General features: G+C 34.3%; 1 long non-coding RNA gene across 1 annotated transcript; it reads right to left on the bottom strand.

Annotated features, from left to right (window-relative positions):
• Window positions 1-598: 598 nt before the first annotated feature.
• On the bottom strand, window positions 599-6,205 carry LOC135157209 (uncharacterized). Its single transcript, XR_010296250.1, has 3 exons — window positions 6,079-6,205; window positions 4,883-4,905; window positions 599-3,594 (listed from the first exon to the last, which is right to left on the bottom strand). It is a non-coding gene; the product is annotated as an uncharacterized LOC135157209 (long non-coding RNA).
• Between the last annotated feature and the right edge of the window lie 1,070 nt (window positions 6,206-7,275).

Below are 7,275 nucleotides of genomic sequence, written 5' to 3'. Positions count from 1 at the left end.
AACTGATCATCATATTATGTCAACTTACAACTTAAATCAACAGTTGGGCAAGTCCGTAAAATGATCAACATTTTTGTACATCCGAGCCCCCCCCCCCATTTTACTCAAGTCTTATTTCATTTCATAAACTGACTAAGACATGGTCATTTGAGAACATTAGACTGTCAAAAGAACAAGAAATCAGAGACAGAAAATTTCATGAAGGTCCCACATATAGGGGGTCGGATGTACATATCTTACGGAATTGCCCACTTATAACAATGTAAATATTACCAAGTTTCTTTCAAATCCTGTCGTGAAATCCAAAAATCCATCAAAAAGCGCCATGAGCACCAAAAGGTGGACCTGTGTGCTATATAAGTAGCCAACATTATTATTATTATTAAAAAAATACTAAATCCTTAAATTCCAGTAAGTCCAGAGAACTAGGGCAATCAATGGTATTTTTGGCCATTTTCAAATATGGCTATCGAGATCAAGCATTTGAAAGTGTGAAAGTTGAATGTTAATATAAAAGAAACTTAAAATATCAACTCTGCCCTTGCAATACAATGAAGAAAACAGTGAAGGAACACAAAAATACACAATCACAAAACAATTTGAAAGAAAGTAATTTCCACATGATTTATTCATAAAACATAAATTTCTAAGATTTTACTGTAATAAGATGCACTTAAAGGAAAATCCAACACAAATGGAAAGCTGTTTTAATGAAAAAAAAATGAAGAAATATCAGACAAGTGGCTGGGGCCTGGGATCGATTTTAAAGAGGGAAATCAATGTTTGTTAACAAACATCCCTCAAAAAAGTGTTCTCTCCAAAATGAGGGTAATTTTAATTTAAAAAATGACAAGAAAAACAAATGAAGGTGGCTTTGTTCTGGGAAAAAAGAAAAAGAAAATGAAGGCGAATTTGGTCCGAAAAAATCTGAAAAGTGAAAAAAAAGAAGAAAAAACAAGGGGGTTTTTGCTCTTAAAAAGAAACACATTTGTTGGGTTGAATCTTTACATTTTAGGATACCAATACCGGGGGGGGGGGGGGGGCTGCATATGGTGTAAATGCCAATGCACATCTTACGATTAGTCTGCACCCCGATTTTGAAGTAAAACATTACAGAATTTGATGCCAATATTGAGACATGGAATATCTTACTGTGTAATATGCTAAATAATTGTACAAATACCTATGTTCAAATCTGTGACTATACCATCATCCTTATTAGAATAAAAGCAAACTAAATATAGCCGTAATGATGTCATAGCAATCAATTTGAAACTAATATGCCTTTTCTAAAAAAAAAATGCTTGCAATCATTCGAAATCTTTACATTAGTATTCTTTCAGTTAATTTGAACCTAAAATAAAAAGACCATTTTCATTCATATTTTCAGAAAATTAGCAAAATGTAATTTGCTCAAAACTCAGATAGTGGACCAGTCGTACGATCGGATGTGCAGTGACCTTAACACTATACACAGCACCCCCAGCACCCTGCTTCCCAGGGCCATGACAGGCAGATACCATATCAGACTAACAATCAGAAAGTAAAGAATTTATCTGTACATGCGAAGTAAAATAATTTGCTATCACTTATACACTCTTCCTTAGGTCGACCTTCCATAAGTCGAATATTTGCCTTAAGTCCAAGTAATTTTTTAGACCAGATTAATCAAAACATGTGTTATATACCTCTTTTAAGTCAATTTTTGTCTCTAAAACGAACAGATATCTCTAGTCCCAAGAGATTGACAATACATAGAGTTATCTGTATTTAAATTGGCTGCACTGAAGATGTTCATTGTGATGAAGGGAAGGGACTACTACTCAATTTGCACCAATACATAAAACAGCTTAATATTTCCTTATTTTTCAAAGTTGTAATTAAAATATTTTTCTTTCATGAGGATATAAAACAATGTTATCTGAGTTACATGCTAATGCTGCCAAATGGAAATAAGTACTTATGAGAAAACCACAAATTTCTGATAATTACATGTAAGTACATGGCCTATAAAGGGAAAGTTTTCCTCATCCCTTATCAAAAAACTGAATTGCCAATTTGAAATTTCGAAATAAATGGTCATTACTTTTCACATTCGTTGTCTAATTTCTGTGAAACTGTCAACGTTCTGCTCTTGTATTACTAAAAACACTAGTAAAAACAAAGATTACAAAAAATTTCAATAGAATATAAAAATGAGTAATAATTAGTACACATCAAATTCATTTCAAAGAACAATGATATATTAAATACATGGCTGATTACATACAATTTGATGAGAACATAAAAACAGTAATATTTACATAATAGTATATGTACTCTTCAATGATACCTACAATTATGAGTCTGACCAAGCCTCTTCTGAAATTGAACAGTACTGACAAATTAAATCCCTAATTTCCTTCCGATACAATACAAAACACAAAATATACATACATTTAATGAATTGACTAATACTACAAACTCAAATTAACGGTCATTTACTAAATATGAATAGATAAATACGGACAACTGTGCAATTCTATGTATAACAATGTTTTGACCTGGTTCCAGGGGACCAAATTGAGACATCGGGGGGGGGGGGCAGTATTTCAGAATGCTATAAGGGAGGTGGAGGAGAAGATGATGATTTGTTTTCATCTCTGACATAATCGGGGAAGAACAAAAAGATGATGATGATAATTGGTGATAATTTGTTTTGATCTCCGACAAAAATGGAGGAAGAAGAAAAACAACAAGACGACGATATGTTTTGATCTTAAGCGGAGGCAAATAAAATTTAGTTGAACACGCTGACATGCACGGTAATGTTTACGACTATCTGACTATGAGTTTAGGATTACCTCCGCAATCACAACGATGTTGTAGAGAAGGTGAATATCATCGTTAACAACTTCGGATAGTAGTGCGTCTTTTTCCGTAAGTAATGCGACCTCTAAAAGTTCACGATGGACTCCGCCATCACCACGATTTTGTAGAGAAGAGGCCTATCGTTGATCGGCGGTAGTGTCGCGCGCTGCAATGTCATTATCTTCTTTTCCTTCCTCCGATTATGTCGGAGATCAAAACAAATCATCATCTTCTTCCTCCGCTTTTGTCGGAGATCAAAACAAATTCTGTCATCAGTGTAGCTTGCAGCATTTGTCCATGTGCCAGCCACATACAAATTTTAATGTATTTTTCTGTTTTTGAATATCTTCCGATCCGATATCCAAACCGATTTTGATTTTAGGAGCAAAACTTCCGAACCAAACTCCGATCCCGTTATTGCTCTAACTTCCAACATTATTTTTGTTGCCCTGACTTAATGTGACCTGGGCTTGTTTCCTTTTGATTATGTACACACCTATGTTTCTTTGTTTGATTTTGAATAAAGTGAACCTTCTGATTATATAAATGTTCCTTGTTAGATAAAAAGAAACTGTGCAAGAGATATGAAAGATAAGGTACGACAATGACATGCGGGAATCAATCAGAACACCAAAGCTATGAGAAGAGGCAGCAACGAAAACTTCAGTTTTTGTGTCATTTAGGCTTAGCTCATTCACTATTATCCACTCTATGCAGGGATTTCATGGGACTGGCTGGCATTCCCTGCAATAAGAAAAACACAAGTTATGAGCTTCACCAAGACCAACATGTTTTCTAATTTTTTTAAAAGATATATTAAGTAAACTGGGAGCATTGAATTAAACTGCATAAGGAAATGATTACGATCACATTTGCATTAAGAACTCTCATAATAAAACCAGACTATATGATAGAAGGCATGAAAATATCAGAGGTTATGAGTTATGATGACCAAGTAAAAGTTTTATCATACCCAGGGTATGTACACGTATGTGTACTCAAATATCAAAGCAATAACCAGATTGTGTCTTGCTCACCCATGACTACATAACATGACGATTCTCGAAGTACATCCCTAACCAAGTTTGATTTTATAAAAAAGTCCCGCAGATATACTTCTAATGATCTTTCACCACACTATTTGACATCCAACAGTATTCTTACATGATGTCAAGTTGTTAAACCCTAGGGCATCCATGACCAAAGTTTCATTGAAAAGGGAGCAATCAGCAATTTTTAAAAGTTATTGGTCAAAAGGGACTTGCAGGTATTAAACTTGAACATATGACAGGAAATGACCTTTGACCTCATCGTATGACTGCTGACAGCACTATTACATGATATTACCCCTATTGTGTTTATCACCAATGCTTGTGTATCATATAAAACAGAGTCTAGCAGGTAAAATTTTAACATGTAAAATGAAATGATCTTTGACCTTACAAACAATTTGAAACATTTATGTGGTATGTGTCAATGCTTGGATAATCAGGAGGTATTTTTTTTACTGTGATGTAAAGTTTGATTTGTGCCAAAGTAAGGCATGGCTGCAATGAATGAATCCAGATTCAAATGATGTCATAATTCTACATGCAAATCCCTTTTCAATGAAATTAACTTCAGAATTGAAACTAAAAAGTGTTTATTAAACAATTATAATATTGATTATTGAAAAGGTGTTTTGCAATTGCTTTTAATGCAACCCTTGAAGGATTATGACCTCATTGAAATTTTGATTTATTAATTACAGTCATATCGTACTTTGGCGCAAATCAGAAGTTTAATCACTGCAAAGAATACCTACTGATTATTAAATGATTTGGAAGAAGATAATCTTTCCGATCATATATAATGATTATTTGTTCATGACACATTTTCCCCTCAAATTTGGGATCTGTGAGGTGTCAAGTATTTTTGACTCACAAACTTCATGCATAATTAAAAATATAAATAAATAAATCTCATTAAAAAAAAAGAAATAATAAAAAAGCTAAGCCTGATTCTACACAAAACAGATAAATTTAATTCTTACCTAGGAACCCTGGACCATTGTGTCTGGAAGAAGCATGAGAAAATGAAAAATGTATATTAGACATCAGACTGAATTTTGAGACCAAATCCAAATCATATGTGGCACAATGATTTTATCTTTGTAGTTATATATTTTTGTACATATATTTATAATGGATGAAGTATGTAGGTGATGCAAACAATTTCATGAGAAAGTCTATGAAATCAAGGTTAATTGTCACCATTATCATAGCTCTAGATCTGGGCCGGTATTCAATTAAAAGCGCTGATTGACTAATCAATACTTAGCATTTTATTAAGCAAAGCAAAGTGCTTATTCTCGTATTCAAGTCACCGAAGTATTCTCCTTTATCAAGCCAACTTGGAGCAAAATAATACCTTGGTCACATTTGCTCTACGGCGGCCGTACGGCGAGTCGAAAACAGCCGTTTTAACATTTTTGTAGCAACGACATATAGGTGGTTTGAATTAAAATTAATAAAACGACTGTTTTCGACTCGCCGTACGGCCGCCGTAGATCAAATGTGACCAAGGTATAACCACTGTGACATAATAAATTCAAAGCTGAATAATGCGAAATGTCCATCTGTGCACAACATGGTCGACTTCGCATACATACATTTGAATACTGCAAGCTAACAAGACTTAAGTCTGGTAGGCGGCTGACTTTTTAATATATTTAAGCTAAATACAACTGAATACCAAAGATACTAAGTATTTTACTTAAGCAAAATGTTATTAAAATACTTAAAATTCTGGCTCTATATCGAATTGAACACTGGCCTAGGTAAATTAAAATAAACATTTGTGAAATCACGAAATCATAGTTGAAAACCAATCTCTGGAAATCACCAACACAGAAAAGCAGACAGTGAGTGTACCTGCTTGGAAAAAACACTGACAAGTTGATGAAATATAGTGTTGACTTTGCTCATTTCTCAACAACTATATATTTCCTTCTAGAACAATTTGGCACATATTTTTCATTAATATATATAAACACTTGCATGGTCATTTTATTTGATTCACTACAAACTGAGATCTTGTGCCCATTGCAGAAAGAGTTGCACTAAACTGCAATTCCAAATTCAACTTGACTTTCAACCAACGAAATGTATTATTGTGCTTGAGTTTTGCATTGCATTTACATGCAACTCTTTCTGCTTAGTAGCACATGACTGATAATAGAATTCTTACTTGGATTTTCCCTTTTAGACCTGTAAAGGCTGACTTAATTTGATCTCTTTTACATATCATAAACCCGATCGCCAGAAGTATTGCACAAATGCAAAATGCCAACATCCATCCATTGAGTTTGGTATCTGTAAAAAATAGAAAGGAGGAAAAGAGGAAAGAGGCAATTAAGATCTTTATCTGACGTAAAAGAATTGTCCTTTTTACTTTCCCAGGGTCAACACCGTGTGAGTCAAAAATAACTTGACACTTCAAAAATCTCCATTTTAAGAACAAGTGGAATGCCTCTGGTGGTCTCACCTGCATCACGCAATTCAATATAGCAGCAATGTTGATTTTGAAAACTACTATAACTCGCACAAGATGTTCAGTGATACTTGGTTACTCTTATTTCCACGTTTTATGAACTACACCAATACACTTACAGAGATATGATGGTAATTCAACAAATACCCCCAACGTGGCCAAAGTTCATTGACCTTACATGACCTTTGACCTTGATCATGTGACCTGAAACTCGCACAGGATGTTCAGTGATACTTGATTACTCTTATATCCAAGTTTCGAGAGTCAGATCCATAAACTTTCAAAGTTATGATGGTAATTCAACAGATACCCCCATTATGGCCAAAGTTCATTGACCTTTGACCTTGGTCATGTGACCTAACATGCGCGCATGATGTTCAGTGATACTTGATTACTCTTATGTCCAAGTATTATGAACTAGACCAACACACTTTCAAAGTTATGATGGTAATTCAACAAATACCCCAATTTGGCCAAAGTTCATTGACCCTAAATGACCTTTGACCTTGATCATGTGACCTGAAACTTGCACATGATGTTCAGTAATACTTGATTACTATTAGGTCCAAGTTTCATGAATCAGATCCATAAACTTTCAAAGTTATGATGGTAATTCAACAGATACCTCCAATTCGGCCAAAGTTCATTGACCCTAAATGACCTTTGACCTTGGTTAGGTGACATGAAACTCATGCAGGATGTTCAGTGATACTTGATTAACCTTATGTATAAGTTTCATGGACTAGGTCCATATATTTTCTAAGTTATGATGACATTTCAAAAACTTAACCTTAGGTTAAGATTTTGATATTGATTCCCCCAACATGGTCTAAGTTCATTGACCCTAAATGACCTTTGACCTTGGTCATGTGACATGAAACTTAGGCAGGATGT

The sequence above is a fragment of the Lytechinus pictus genome, chromosome 17, assembly GCF_037042905.1.
Source record: "Lytechinus pictus isolate F3 Inbred chromosome 17, Lp3.0, whole genome shotgun sequence".
Taxonomy (NCBI): Eukaryota; Metazoa; Echinodermata; class Echinoidea; order Temnopleuroida; family Toxopneustidae; genus Lytechinus; species Lytechinus pictus.
Note: the sequence above shows the minus strand (reverse complement) of the source record. Positions and strands in the feature narration are given on the sequence as shown.